Source organism: Neolamprologus multifasciatus, chromosome 10, assembly GCF_963576455.1.
Source record: "Neolamprologus multifasciatus chromosome 10, fNeoMul1.2, whole genome shotgun sequence".
NCBI lineage: Eukaryota > Metazoa > Chordata > Actinopteri > Cichliformes > Cichlidae > Neolamprologus > Neolamprologus multifasciatus.
Genome location: NC_140448.1, coordinates 25854622 through 25868798, shown reverse-complemented (window position 1 = coordinate 25868798; position 14177 = coordinate 25854622). Strand labels below are relative to the sequence as shown.

Genomic DNA, 14177 nt, shown 5'->3' with positions numbered 1-14177 from the left:
GCCCAGCCTGCGTCACAGCTTACAGTTCTTGCTGTGTAAGAAGAGGATGCAAACTGGGGATGAAGGTGTGGGGGTGGCTGCTCAGAGAGGCTGCATGTTTGATTTAGTGCAGGCTCCCATCAGCCCCTGAGAGTGCTGGATCAACCTACCACACATTTACAGTCACAGAGTGAACACTACACACACGAGCCGGCTGATACACACAAATTGGCACCGTATCACAGCATCTCCAAGCAGTATGCTGGGGTTTTGTTTTTTTTTTAATGGACTTATTTAGACATATAGCATGCACACAGACACGCAACAAAAAGATGGCATCTCTGCATACACTCTCACCCACAGCTTCTCTCTCTCTCTGAGCAGACTAAATGCAGAGGAACTGTTATGCAACTCCAGCTGTTTCCACCACTCAGTTAATACTCTCTCAGAGGAAGTCTGCACAGCGTTCAGCTCAACGCCTTCTACCCTGGCAGGGAGCGACAGTTCTGGGCCTGCAGCTACTGTCGCCGCATTTTACAAATGCCTTCGTTCAATTTACTGCCATGTCGACTTCATGAATATTCCTGTGGTGGTGGAAAGGCATTTGCCCCATTTATGACATGGCCTTTTTGGGTTAACGTCATATTCGTGGAACAAATCCCTCATCAGAGTTGAGTTATAGGAAAGAAGGATTGACAACTGTATAGATGTTGCAGCACAATGTTAGTTTTATGTGTAGTTGACCACTTAGCGTGCTTATAATAGATGCAAGTTTGTACCCCTCCTTTTTGTTGTTTGTTTCCTCTGCTTTATAAATGGGCTGTGCCTTTTATTTTTCAGTGTCAGATGCAATATATATGGCAGGTGTATGCTTGTGGTTTAGGTACACGATCACATGGTATATAAAAACATATAGAGATACACTATAGATTCACCTTTTACAAAGATAAAACCATTTAGTTAGCAAGCTAACTATTCAGAGTGAAAAATACAGGAGCAAAGACCCCAACACAGGACACAGAAGCAAACTTAAAGTAGAAAGCAAGCTGTTTTATTCAACGTGATGCAGAGTCCAAAGTGAGACCAGTCATCCAAAAACAACAAGCATACACAGAGGGGGGACCACACAGCCCATCTGAACAGATAGTGTCACAAAGGCTGAAGGGAAAAAAGGACTATTTATACACAAAGGGTAATCAGGGAAGTGCAAACATCTGGGGGAATGAGAAACGGGTGTAGGCAATTAATACAATCACAGAGGAAGTAAAAACAACTAACTATCAAAGTAAAACAGGAAATAACCCAAAAGATAACAATCAAGAGATACTACTACAGAGATATAAAGGACCAGAATGGAGACAACAATAACAAAGTCAAGACAGAAACCTAAGAAGAATTACAAAACTGAAGACTTATCATCGGAGTAAACATGACTTAGAACTCAATACTAGAATACTACAATACATGTAAACTTTATAGAACCAAAGCATTAACTCAAACTTAAATCTACTAACTAAGAATTCAGGACATAAAACAAGGCTCAAAACTGGGGACTGTGGCAGCTGTGATTGTGTAAGCATGCTGCAAGGATACAGACTAGATAAAAAAACCTATAAAAAAAGATTTCAAAGCATTCTAATCACCAAACAATAATTTGTAAAATGAAAAACAATCCCATTTGGACTGCAGTGAGTTATACTCCTGTTTTTGTTTTTAAATGGGACTGTCCCAGTTGGGAGTTGCCTGTCTTGTTGTGGGAGTTGAATATATACTCTTGAGACTTTTTGTTTGTGGCTTGCAAAGCAACAGCTTGACATCACCTCTGCTACTCATACAACGTGATCTAATGAGGGTACATCCACATCACGATTGTAAATGTGTGTGAGCAAAGAGCATTGCTCAGATGTCTTTACAGCTACTATGTAACTTTGCTTATGGACAATTAAGTTACAATTTTACTAATAATCTGAGAGTGTAAAACACGATGTGTATCTGTTCAACCCACATTACACTTAGGGCGACATTATGTGATGCCGTAATAAATGTCAACAGTCGTAAGTTTAACTACATGCATAGAGTTTTTTTTAATGATATTTAGTTATATTACCACCCACTGGAATGTAAATTTGTAGCTGTGCTCACGCCACAAGCAGACGTTAAATTACTGCACAGAACTGATTTTGATATTAGAACTAGCTCTTGAGCTTTATCCTTAACGCAGAAGACCTGGCCCAGCACCACATTTTAGCACAGTGATTGGATGCTTATAATTGCCCTTATATAACAAAATAAAGTGGATGATTAGCTGGCATTGATTTCAGTCCTCTCATGGCACCCAGTGACATTTCCTTCCTCCTTTTATTTTATGTTCTGTTATTATTTTATTCCTGTCAAAGCCCAGACGCTTAGAGAGCAAACAGCACCACACTAATACTACCCTTCATGTTTTTTTTCGTTTTGTTGTGAGGGTTTTTTTTTTCTCTTTTTTGTGTGTGTGTTGCACTAGCGTTAAGGTGCTGACTGCAAAAATTATGGATTTCTTTGCAAATGGAAATGAGGAAAATATGCTTGGGAGCAAAGACAAGGAAAAAGGGGCAGCAGTTGACTTGAGAGAGAGAGACTGAGGCCCCAAAAAGACTGAGGTCTTGGTTTTTTACAGATTAGAAGATCAGTACAACCAGCACTTCCCCTCAGGGCCCAGCAAAAGGAGAACTGTGGAGGAAAAGCTTTTATTCTGATGCAGCTCTGCCAGCATTTCCATCCCAGAGCTACGGATGCTCAATCTCCTCTCTGAACCAGCTCCCAGATATCAGGCTTTTCTGCTGTAATGCAAACTAAATCTCTAATTACAATTTTTGGGCTTGAGTAGCAGAAGTCATAATTATGGTACCTCTTATTATGCAAATTAATTGACTGATTCCAAAGAATTAATTACCTCTTGTCCCAAGTTTGATTAGCAAATGAGAGTTTTCAGCTTCTATTTTGATTTGGTGTTTGGATTTCTTTTTTCTGTTTGGAAGAATGGGATAATAAGGAAACAAAAGGTGATGCAGATGCAACATACTGGGTAAACGGGAAATTGAATAGAATATTTACTGAGAAACAACAGATGAGCACATGGCGAGCCAGTGGGGAAAAGTAGCCAGCTATTAGATTCCTAACTCTCCACCAACACAACCAACAACAACAACCTCCCATTTTGGCTGTAAAAGCTCTAATTTGGTGGCCTCAACTCCAATACCTTCCATAATATATCACTGATCTTAACTATTGAATATTTCACTGAGTTTGCCCACTTGACTGTTAACATATAATGAACTATTGTGAAGGAAAATTATGACTTGTGTACATGTTAGCCTACAAAGTCTATTTTTATTTTAAACCACTCCTATTCCTCATTTAACAGTTTAATCTATTGACACATTTACTGTAAAGTTTAACAGTTCATGCCATAATAATGGCAAATGTATAATTTAATATAAATATCAATGCACTCTTATTTAAGAAGAATAAATATTTTTTTTAAGAGGAGGGATCATTATAATTCAGGAAAATTAAATTTATGGCAGTATAATAAAAATCTATACCATAATGATATTTAGTGATTTCTGACCTTCTGATATATCAGATATTTTTTTTCTTTCAGAGATGGGACATATTGAACCCCGATTCTTTTGTCCCCATGACAGAACAGAGAAAACCGACTCATAGTGTGTTAAAATATTGATATTTCTTTTTATTCAATCATCTTCCGGAAGAGAGAGACCCATGTACAGCTCAAACGCCAGTTGCAAGAGCTCTCTAACATTACAATCATAAACTGTGCTTCATATATGTGTTATTATGGTACTTTACACGTCACACAGTCTCAAACATTGCTTATATGGCAAGTTCCTCATTTCAGTGTCTTATCTATTAATATGGCTGTGAACTAAAACTTCCTGTTTTTCAGTCTGGCTGAGCACTTAGTTTGTGAGTTAAAAGTGGCCTTGCTCTACAAGCCTTCACTATTAAAGTACATAAAACAATATAATAGGAAAATAAGGATACTAAGGATATTGATTTCATGACAGACATAAACAGATATCCCAACATTGTTTTTAGATATATTTATGATATTTATTAATTCATTCATCACACATTACACAGACTCTACAATAAATTCATATAAGATACATGCCTTTTTTCAGGCTCAGGCTGAAGCTAACTTATTTTGTGTAATTTGGTATGGATCAGCAGGTTATTGTTTTTGTGGAGTTTCAAAAATGTGTGTCACTTATTTAATTTTTTTCATTTTTTCGTTGGCTAATACTGGCCGATAGTATCAAGTCACTGATAAACGGGTGGAGCTCCAAACATTATTGTAAACACTTTATTCAGAGATTGTTTTCCTTAGAAATGTACTATTCTAATTTATGCCATTAACCTGGACAATAAATAGAATTTTACAATAATGTGTTTATTTCAATATCATTGTTTCCTGCAATGTAAATTAAAGTTAGACCTTATACCCTGGACAGGACAAAAAAAGACATTTACTTTATAATTCTGTATTAGTGTCAAAAGTTTAATTTTTATTACATTATCAATATTGACTGGAATCTAATTATATAAAAAAAACCTTAGTCTTCCCAGTTTACAGATGAAAGAGAAGAGAGCATTGACCTCAACCCCACTGGGATGAACTCGAATAGGAAGTGCAAGCCAGGCTTCACTGCACAACATGAGAGGCAGACCTCACTAAAGCTCTTGTGAGCCAATCTCAACAGTCAAAATCTCAGAGTAAAGGTGGTTATAGTGGCAGATTAATGCCTGTAGTCTTGGTATTGAGCTGTCGAACAATTAGCTATGGCTGTACTTGTTCAAGCTGCCTAATTTATGACCAAGTGGAGCGTACTGCAGTCTTTTTAGAGCTGCAGGCACTCTTGAGCATGCATTTAGTCAATGACATACAGTACCTATTAACCATAGTTTACTTATCCGACTTCTGCTCCAGCTCTATATCACTGTTATGATGGGTCAACAGTCTATATTCAAATGGAGCCGTATCACCTCACCCCGCCTGACATATTTAAAGGTAGCCCACCTCCAAGAAAGCATGAAAAAAGTAGTCCTAATCCCTGCCTTAGCTCCGACTCAGTGCCTTCAGTTCATCTCCAGCAGGATTCAAAACAAAGGACTAGCAAATGAAATGCATGAGCAGAGCAGCAGCGCACAATGTGGTTCACCTGAATAGACTGAAATGAACTAGTCTTGACAAAGCCAAGAGGATGAGAAAGGGTCCCGTCAAAGCCCTGAGGTCTGATTTGCCTTGCTGAATGAGAAACCCCTCAAAGCCGGACCCCTGACTCGTACTCTTGATTCGCCTAAAAAAAATTAGACACATGCTTTCCATTCTTCTCCAGTCATTATCGGTAGATCACGACTGCAGTGAGAATTAACAGTTTAATTGGTTCTGTTAAACAGACAGAGACAGGCAATATAAGAACTATTGAGCTGAATTCAATGAACTGCCGTCTTCAGTGTTTGAACCAGTGGGCAAGGTCAATGTTCCAAGTCTCACCAATAATGCAGGTTGCAAAGAGAATAGACAAGTGTCAGACTAAAACAATCCAATCCCCATCACACTTCAGCCTTTGGGTTTGTTTTGCAATAAGTTTGCAGTTGTCATTGGCAGTGCTAATTACGAGGGTAGCAGCTATCCTACGGGATAAATTTCCACATAACAGCACCCTAATTTTGTCTGTCGGGCATTTAAATTCTTCCTTCCTATGGAAGATAACAGGAGCATACGAATAGCAATTAAATGCTGCTCAACCTTGGTGAGATTACACTCCTGAGAAAGACAGCCAATAAGAGTAGGTTTATTGCCTCTGAGAAGTGAGAGCAAAGACACAAAACAAGAACTATTGCACAGTTTGTTTAGCTTTTTGCTTTTGTTTGATTTTTACCATATTAACAAAATTAACATCACTTTGGGATTGCTTCTAAAAGATGTGAAGTTGTATACATTATAGCATAGGGTGGCCAGATAATATTTGAAAATGTGTAAACCGCTTTTATACTGGTAAAAGTGGTTTAAAGACATTTATAATGTAATCTTGATTGTGATTCCGTTAAAAGGATTTTATCCTATTTTTCTTCCGTCGCCCCTAAAAGAGGAGAATTCATTACACCCAGAAACACAACAGCAACAAATAAAGTAGTTAAGATGAAAAACACTTGAGCATCAGGAAATTGCTTGTTGTTATTATATTATCTGCTTGTGGATGCGCTGCATATGCAGACTAGTAACAACAACGCCACACAAAACTGAAATACTGAACTAAGACACCTAAAGTTTGACCATCACAGTCACAGTGAGAGTATGAAAAAACGAAACTACAGCAACTGTAAATAACAAAAGCACACAGTAGTCTATAGCAGCGGTCCCCAACCTTTTTTGCGCCACGGACCGGTTTATACCCGACAATATTTTCACGGACCGGACTTTAAGCTGTCACGGATAAATACAACAAAATAAAACTAGTACCGGTACCGAAAAAAAGAAAATTTATTCATAACACACGTGAAAAGACCCAGGAAAACCGAGTTAACGATAAAAAAGCGATAACAAAATAACGCTGAAAACCGATAAAAACCCTGACAACTATACATTTACACCTGAGCCTCAACTCTTGCGGCCCGGTACCAAACGACTCACGGACTGGTACCGGTCCGAGGCCTGGGGTTGGGGACCACTGGTCTAAAGAACCTCACGCCGAACTGAAATGAGAGACGTTTGCTGTTGTTTTGGTTTTCTGTAAACTTGGGAAATCAATGTTTAAGTCAAGCCTAATGTTATCTTTTATATAAAGGTACAAATCGACTGTTATCAGATCAGTGCTCTGTATCAGCAGATGTCAAAAGCTAAGATGTCGTAATGGAACGCACGTAATGCACATTCTTTCAGACAACCATTCAAGCTCACATCCAGTCAACCTACCATGTACCTCCAACACAGAACATGATAATGCTGCAGAGAACAGCCCCAGCTGAACGAAACGTCCAAACCCAGAAGAAACAAATGCTTAGAACAGAAATCAGAAATCTTCTTTGGCCTTACAATAAAGCAGGAAAGTTGGGGCCCAAGTGACTATATGTTGGTTGGAAGATGGATAATAATAATTTAACAATACGCAATCAACCAAGAAATATCAGCACATTTTGATCACGCTCAACTACACGTTTCATCCCTAAGTACTTACTTTGCTTGCACGGTTGTCACATGTGAGTGTCCTGCATCTCTAACTGTTTAAGACTAAGTAGTGCAGACCCTGTTTCTCTTGGACAATAATCTTCATTTCACATCGAGGCTCACTTTAATCTTAAGTAGTTTCACTCAATGAGTGAAACTCTGCTTTGTGTTAGTGTAAAGACATTTACCTACACATTAATGCCTAAAATATCTTAAGAATTGCAATTTCAATAGCTCATCTTAGTATTTTTAAATAATAAATGTGTTGCAAAAAGTTCTGACTCCAAATTTTTTCAAACAAAGTTTTTAGGTAATTTTCGTTTTTCTTTTTTGCAAGTGAAATTTATGTAGTAGACTTTTCTGTCACATAATTGTTACTTAACTACTTTGGTGTGTTTTGGATGCCTGTGGGGAGCTCTTTATCAGCAGGAAAAAAATTAAAACTTGTTATTTTGAAAAGAAATTTAAATAAAAATGTATTCACTCCTTCACATTTTCCAAACCCATCCTGCGGGCTGGACTGAAATCTATGCAGGACCGACTCTGTCCCTCAGGCCTTATGTTGGACACCCGTGATCTTAGAATTATTGGTTTTTGTTTCCTTCATTTCACACACTTCATTTCCTGCAGAGATAAATAGTTTTACTTCTCAAAAGCAAACCTACACAAATACAGTATTTGAGTGTTTAGAAGATGCTGCTTGACATTTGCTTTCAGGGTATTGTTTTCCTTTACAGTAGTGAGGATATAATTAAAATGATGGCATTTCATCAGAGCGCAGTAAAAGTGGCAATGCGATTGTGTAAGTTTGAATGGAGTCATGATTGAATAAGATTGAACTCAAAGTTTTCCAACAAAAAAAGGTTGAAATGAAGAATGTGCTGCGTTCTTCCTTCATTTTCTGAATTAAAAAATGTGTTAACAGTCCATAAGCAATGTCAGTAAATAGGATTCAGCAATAGTCACACATCAAAAATAAAATGATCAGTCAATTAAACTGAACAAAAAACTTCGACATCAGAGAAATTATTTGAATTGTGTAGAATTAAATATTATTACAGAATATATTGCAATTAAATAAGAAAAGTACAAAGTCCAGGATATTTGCATGTAAAAATAGCCTAATTTTAGTGAATGTGAATTTTTGTACTTGGAAAAACAATATATTTTTTTAAGAATTGTATTATTACATTCAATAAGTATCTGCTAATAGAAAGAGTTTATATATACATACAAGGCAGTAAAAGGTACCTTTTCAAGTTGCAGTTATCATGGGCAAGAATGGCATGGTAATTTTAATCATTTCAATCCTAAATTTACTATGTCATTCATGCCCATAATGAGTGCATGTAGCCCTTTTGTTTTCACTAACAGTAATCTAGAAACAAGATTGTTGCTGACTCTTTCATTCTCAAAACTATAACTATGAGCACAAACAATACAGACAATCAACGTGTCTTAAAAAAACATTTCACTTCCATGATGAACTAAATTATTAAAATTTACAGTTTCCCTCCACAAGGACCTCTCTTAGTTAAAGAGCTCAGAGAATAAAGTGTTCTGCTACTAGAAAAAGATAAAATAATTTAAAGAACATATGTTGAACCTTTACCTGAAGGTGTGACAGATTTATATAACAGCTACCCCCTTTTTCCAGAACATTTACAAATTTCAGATAACAAGATGTAATTTCTCTCTTTTTACTCTATAACTTCCCTCACAAACTGCTTTGGCCTTTCACTACTTGTACCAAGGCTTATACCAAGGCTATTTGCGAGTGGCTAGCTCTGACCTCTAGCTCGCTTTAGATTTATCCACTTTCTCTTTGTTAGCTTCTTCAAACAGGACATATTTAGCTGGGGGAGGGAGGTTTAAGTATCTCATTATGTTTGTTTGTTTTTAAAGATGTTTTTGCGCTGGTTACACTGTGTTTTAGTACAGCGAATTTTGTATCTTCATCTCTGAAAGGAAAAACTTCTTTGGCCACATGCTAATGACAGATTAGCATGTAGCTGTTAGCTTCCAAGCAGCTATTTGCCTGTGCCGTTTTGGATACATTGCACATACATGAAACAGGGCAGCTTGTAATCACACATATGTCAGACTAGTTATCTGAAAATCATCTACTTCTAAGAGATTATATAGGATAACATAAAAATACACGATGCAGACGGAAAAACAGACGTTTAAAAACGAGCAAAGAACAGTGGAAAATATTAAGATATAAACTAAATTCTGATCACTGCTAACTTTGTGATACCTGGAGCCACTCTGATTATTTTTTCAATTGCAGTTGAAGCATACAGCCTTGGAAGAGGAGCACGTATCCTCTTTGACACTGCCCAAAGGAAATAACAAGAGTTCAACTGTACAGCTGGATGAAACCTACAGAAGAACATTCTGCTCCCATTTCGATATCCCGAAGCCTCAAGTCTTTCTCTACATTTCTACAGCACAAATTCCATTATTACAAGAATTCAGTCATGTCACACTTATCACTCTGTTCTTTTTTCTTTGCCATTTTTTGTGTTCTTTGCCATAAAACATGTCAGGAAGGCACGTTTTAAAACAAAGACATTCAAAGAACACCGTCTCTACATATTAGCTTTAAACGTGGAGGTGTTTTTGGACACGACTAACCGAATACACGTTCTGAACACTACATGCCAACGTGAATTTATCATTCCACATACAAAAAAATCAACCAAAACGATGTTCTTGTTTGTAATAGTGATGAGAATCTAGATGCCCACGGATTTTTCACATTTACAAAAGCCAGTGGGAGTTTCAAGCTCTCAACATACTGCTGAATATTGTTCTGTTTTTCCAAGTCAGTAATTTTGCTCAACACCTAATGACTGTTTTTATGAGCACATAAATGCCACTTTGGTCTCTGTGATTCAGAAATCAAGCTGAGAGGTACTGTTATCACCAGACCTCTACTTTTAGTGGTCTGATGCATCTTCAGCTCCTGTTAGGTCTGGATCAATGCATCGTCAATCCTTTCCCTGAGAGGATGTATCGATTTGGTTCCCCAGACTGACCAACCTCTAATCTCTTGAAACGCTGCGGTGCTCCGCCTGCTCTTTGGGGACACCGTATCCAGCCTGAGCCGAGGCCCAGTGCGCAGCACAAAAATACATCTGTGTCTGAGAAATCTATTCAGCGTTGCACTGACAGCCTGCGATATAAGGTACGTTCGATATCAAATGCATGCCCTCCTGCAGGACTGGTTGAGGGGGCTGGTTAGGGTTCCCATGAAATGGTTTTGTACACAGAGGATGGTTTAAAAATGAACCATGCAAATGTCATTGGAGGGATGTGGTATTTTTTCAATGCTAACTAGGGCCAAAGGGCAAAGAAGTTGGCTTTTCTTAAGTACTTGGGAATAAAGTTGTTCTCTCGCAGGGAATGGCTTTCTTTTCCAATACTTTTTATTTTACCAGATATGTGATCTGATAACACAGCTCAAGAGCCCAAATTCAGTGAGCTACCCATGGTGCATTTTGACCAAATTAGGATTTCTGTCACCCTTTTACTTCCATTTCTACCACATATAGGTTACACATCTTCCCCCATTTTCTAATCTCACAGAGACCTTACTTCCATAAATGACGAGATTGAATTAATGCTTTCTAATAGGCTCATAAGTGGCATTCTGAAAAGCTGACACTAGATGAAAGAGAGTAAGCGGCGTCATGCTAATGAATGTGTACACAGTGCTCCGTTTTGGTGTGGAGGGAGAAAAAAAAGCAGGTGTTAAGCATCACGGCACGGGCTGCATTTGTGTCAGCTCACCTCCGACAGGTGAGGTGACACAAATACAGCTACAGTTAAATCACTTGCTGTACAGCAGCTGTCCTGAGCTCTATCACGGCTGCCAAAGCATTTTTCTTTTAATGTTAGTAAAGGCCTGATCCGTTTACAACAGCCAAAAATATACAAATGTTCATTTTCAACACATTATTATGTGCACAAGTATTTCTCGTAATGACCTTTCTAATGATTACAGTTGTTTTGCAGCATAAAGGTGCTCCTGTTAAGTAAGTTATCGCATGGAATGAATTTTCAGTGTTTCCAGAATCATAAATATTTTAATAAAATTACTTTGTCAACAACACTGGCAGCAAATCTATACGCATAATCATTAATTCATGATTTAGAGTGCTGTGAAGCTTCAGGTTTCAGAAAAGTTCACTTTTTTTCTTCCCTTCCCTTTCTTGCACCTCTCCATCTGGACAATTCCAAGAACCAGTTTACCGAAATTACTAAATCTCTCAAAAACCTCTGGCAGCAGGCGACCAAATGGTAATCTCACCCAAGCGTTCAAACAGCCAGAGCGGTCCCTGAGTGCACGAGAGTGTGAACAAAGCCACAGTGTCTTGGAAATGATTAATATTTGATGAAGGCTAAGTGCAAAGAGGGAACCATAAGGTTTGGTTTGCTGTTTGGGTAAATGTGAGCAATCGTATGTGACTGTGAGAAAAGGTCATCTTTGTTTTTCATCAGTGCAGGTGACCTCAGAGGCTTTCCCCTCTTTTGTTTATGGAGCGTTTGCAGCATCTCTTCCCGATGTTTTATTTAAAACCCGCAGGGTGTAAAGTGATTAATTTGTTTCTAGCATGGTACTTCAAGTAGGGCAATAATAATCAATTTTAAGTGCTAAATTATAGCAGTAAAACTGTAACGACAATCAAGTTACCCAAATGCAGGAAGCTAAAGCAAACTCAAGCTAAATACATAATGTAAAGCTACACAGGAAGGTGAAAATGTCTCTCCACGCACAGCAATTAAATCTACTTTGATCTGGGAGTTGTTTGATATAGGAACCTCCTAAACTCCAGTGAAGAAAAATCTCAATGTTAAAAGCCTCATACCACAATAGAAAGTGCTTCAGCCTTGTCCAACACCTTTGGGATGAGCTGGAACATTGACAGCAAACCTGGCCTTATCGTCTTACATCAGTGGCTGACTTCTCTAATGCTCTTGTGGCAGAATGGGAGCAAATCCCTGCAGCCAGGGTCAAAATATTGAAGAAAGCCCTCCCAGAGGAGTGGAGGCTGTTAAAGCAGCACATGAATGCCTGTAGTGCTGAAATGTAATTTTTAACAATCACAAAAAGATGGAATATTTAAGAGGTCTACATACTATGGCATAGCCTAATATAGTGTAGATGGAATTGGCTACAACAGCTTTGGACTTCATGATCTATTGAAATGATCTAAATCCAAGAACGCGTATTTCGGGAATTTGTTAAATATTAAGATATGAATGTATATTTAATGAACACTTTTGTATTTAACTGCACAATGGACAATCTAACATATCTTAATATAGCATCGGTTGGCAATAGTATTGAGCCGTTTAGTAAAAGACGGATTTTAACCTGGCATGGAGAGAATCAACCTACGTCAAAGTGCAATGTTTGCCTGTGTTTGTGCAGTGAATCTCTGTAGAAAGTCAATGCATTATGCATAAAACCCAAGTCAAATGGGCTAAGGACTTTTTTGTATCTCTGGAGATACACGAAGGTCTAATCACACCTAACCTATGTCTGATTTTTTCTTATGTCTAGTGACCTGTAGGGCAGCCCATTCTCTGTATTAAAGGAGAGAAACGGCATCTAAACACAACCGGCAGTTTCTTAATATACTGGCTGAGGTAGAGACTTTAGCTTCAAGCTTAAATTTTGGAAACGGCATGAGTTTTATTGCTATGAATACTGAAGAGGTTAATACCGCTCTGTAAGCTATCTTACTTGAAATGAATATTGTATGGTATTCTACTTTGAAGTCAGCTACACTGCATTCTTGTACTGAAATTGCTTCCTAATTTTAAATACTAAAACATATGATAATATAATAAACAAGATGCTGAAAGACGCAGAATTTGTTGATTATCAGTGAAATAGGCAGTGTGAATAACTTTCTTCAATCATTTGGTTCAGTCTTATCAAACATACTTGTCTAAAGGCAGGACGTTCGTGTGCTTTACAGCACCGGTACCGGTACCGGTCCGTGGGTCGTTTGATACCGGGCCACGATAGTTGAGGCTCGGGTGTGAAATGTATGGTTTTCAGGGTTTTTATTGTTATTTTTTTATTGTTTTTATCATTAACTTGGTTTCCCTGGGTAATTTCCTGTGTGTTATGAATAAATCTTCTTTTTTTTGGTACCGGTACTGGTTTTATTTTGTTGTATTTATGAAATATTGTCAGACATAAACCGGTCCGTGGCGCAAAAAAGGTTGGGGACTGCTGCTTTACAGTAAAGGCACCCTACCTGGCGTCACACACAGAACATCTACAGCATCATCTAAAGAAAGCATTTTAATCAGATATAATATTACGCTACAGAGCTTCAGAAAACTGAGCAGTGTTGCTGCATGCCACAGTAAAATCAAGTGTTTAATGACTAAGGTGAGTTAAACAGTCATTAAGAAACTGCGGGAAGTGCTAAAGTATTGTGGATTTCAAGCAGAAAATGTCACTTCTCTAAAGGTTATTAAAATTTCTAAAACAAATAAAATGTTACAAAAATGTAATGCAATCACAGTCACTCGCAGCCAGGTAGTGAAAATGCCGTGACAAAGTGCACTATTTATTTCATACGAGAACATTATGATGCTACACTGATGGGAGTGCAAGAAAGGAAAATTACCAGGCTGCCTCTCCACAGGCCTGAGTGATTATTCCCAAACACTAGTCTGGGTGCACCATAATCCCCCTTGTTTCTCAGGGGGTTCTGATTGTACTGCCATACATGCAGGAAATTTAATAAAACAAAATGTCCAAGGAAGCAATGTGGGGCCGTCTGTGTCAGAGGGGAACCGGGCTTAAATTATCAGCAGTTCGTTGTCTTTTGAAGCGAGAACACATTTGGACTTTATAAAACTATAATGTATGAATGGAGAATGTAAACATTTGAAGTTAGGGAATCCACTAGCTGCCAGGATTTTAGAA

The 14177-nt window shown here is 38.0% G+C and overlaps 1 protein-coding gene across 7 annotated transcripts in view; it reads right to left on the bottom strand.

Annotated features, from left to right (window-relative positions):
* Nucleotides 1-14177, bottom strand: part of cadm1a (cell adhesion molecule 1a) — a 467431-nt gene that overhangs the window by 435417 nt on the left and 17837 nt on the right. The gene's annotated exons all lie outside the window — the stretch shown is intronic.